At 33.4% G+C, this 2,421-nt stretch overlaps 1 pseudogene; it reads right to left on the minus strand.

The window, feature by feature from the left end:
• Positions 1 to 1,208: 1,208 nt before the first annotated feature.
• LOC131860845 (leucoanthocyanidin reductase-like) lies at positions 1,209 to 2,145 on the minus strand (annotated as a pseudogene).
• Positions 2,146 to 2,421: the final 276 nt, after the last annotated feature.

Raw genomic sequence — 2,421 nt, forward strand, 5'->3', positions numbered from 1 at the left:
TTTCATTTAAAGCATTTTAATTCACTCCTTGATGAAAACAACAAGTGAAACATATAGCGAACTGACAAACCTATAGATCATTGACCTCTATTTGGAAGAAAAATGCACACTGCTAGAGCGCCAATTACAACAAACATGGACTGTGTTTTAATTAACTGAAACCTGAATAAAAAATGTGTCATACAAAAACTTATTCACTTACAAGCGAAGATTCTCTATCCGCAACTCAAACTGAATCACCTCTGCCTACATTAAATACTTTTAACCAGTCAATGAAATATTTTTGTATTACTAACAACAATAATTGGCTCTAGGAAATATTCATTTTGATTAGAACGTCGATGAAATATATTATTTCATTTATGTTGAGTTAATTGTATGCGCAGTGGAACAACAAACTGTTGAAAATTGGACATGTCCGTTGTTGTTTTCAATTCTGTTTGAGTTTAATTGTATGTATCAAGAATTGTGCTAAATTCATTTCTTTACCTCCATGATCATTAATACAATAAAAAAGAATGAATCTGTAGAGATAGATATCAGATTAGGCATACAAAAAGATAAAGCTCATCAACAACTAGATTGGATTCGACATTTATTTCATAAAAAATGTATTATGGATACATTTTCTGTTTGCTACAATATTCCAGAGAGCATAGTGGCTTCCCTGACACATGACATCTTCATTAATGGGTGTCAATACAATTTTAAAATGGAAGAGCATAAAGATGTAGATGTTTGTGAGCTTTATCCAGAGATTCTTTACAGTCCAATATTTCTTCAACAGGTACCTTTGACTGGAAGTATCTTTTCTTACGGCTGCGGTTAATTTTTGCATAACATGAAGGTTAGTTAAAAATTACAAATCTTGATTGTGTTTGATAGAACTAACAGCATCTTTAATTTTTTGGAAAAATGTATAGCATGAAGATTAATAAACCGTTTTGAAACCAGATTAGCTGCGTCCTTCATTACCATTAAATAGAAAAAAAAGAAAGGTGAAGAATACAGTCAATGAAATATTTTTGTATTTCTGGCAACAATAATTGGTTCGATCTAGAAATAGGAAATTTTCATTCTAATTAAGACATTGATGATCAAACTATAAAATTACGTGGATTTTTTGAGATTTTTTGCAACAGAATTTGAGGGGTATAGAGTTTTATACTGCCACATAAACATTCGGGTGAGCTGTATTGAACGGTCGATTATACTGAAATTCGAAGGTACCCATCGAAGAAATCTTGGAGTTTAGTGTAAAGAATCTCTGGATAAAGCTCACAAACTTCCACGTCTTTGGGCTCTTCCATTTTAAAATTGTATTGACACCCATTAACGAAGACGTCATGTGTCAGGGAAGCCACTATGCTCTCTGGAATATTGTTGGCTATACAGAGAAAAACCAAAAACCAAATAAATCCACAATAGATTATAGAATAAATGTGTGAGTCAAATTGGTTGTTAATGGAGTTTTCTGATCTCTATCCCTTTAGTTTTTTTTTTTAAATGGCAGTAATGATTATGGCGAAATTTGGCATGGTAATATACCTTTCGCAAAATCCAAGAGATCATGTTCTGAGATACAAACCCGAGGAAGAGTTTTCCAATCTTCTTCTCCCAAATTCCTGCAAGCTCGTTAAGTGTGAGGAAATTCTTGGTTGGTCTGAAATACACAATTTTGTTAACAGTCCGGACATCCTCCACAACCTTTATGGTGTACTTCACAAAGTATGCTGTTTTTAATAATACATAAATTAACCATTCATAAATTAACAATATCTGAGACTATCAATATTAAGTTTTAAATGACTCTCCAATTTATAAACACTCTAACTAATATGATATATGATATCATCTACACTGCAATTTATAAATAGAAACATGTCTACATTCCATCACTCTCTAATATGATATCATTTACCAGCTTACCCTTGATGTTCTCATCTCCGTAGATTTCAAATTTGTATTGGGAAGGAGGAAGCTCAGAGGGATGAGTATGACAAAAGTGAACTGCAGCAGATGGAAATGTATGAATCTTAGCTGCCTCTACTTCCCTTCGAACAAGTCTCGTTTCTTTTTAAAAGCTTAGCCCTGGCTCCACTGGATTGGCTCTGTCCCAAATTTTGAAGGAAGAAATCTCTGCATAAAAGTTAATAATTCTTGGGTCAATTACATTTAAGAAGCATTCAAAACAAAAACCCTCACATTTAAGAAGAAATCTCTGCATAAAAGTTTACAATCTTGAGCTGATAAGTAAGTTGAGCGCTTCGTACACTAGAAATAACACTAGAAATCGAAGGCAGAGATCGAAAGAATGAGGGAATGCAGCAGCACTTGCAGTAATTCGGAGATAATACGTTGGTGTGGGCAAAGCAGGCAAACAGCAGTAGATTGCTCCAAGAGAATTTCTCAATATTTTTC

Source organism: Cryptomeria japonica, unplaced genomic scaffold, assembly GCF_030272615.1.
Source record: "Cryptomeria japonica unplaced genomic scaffold, Sugi_1.0 HiC_scaffold_16, whole genome shotgun sequence".
NCBI classification, from domain to species: domain Eukaryota; kingdom Viridiplantae; phylum Streptophyta; class Pinopsida; order Cupressales; family Cupressaceae; genus Cryptomeria; species Cryptomeria japonica.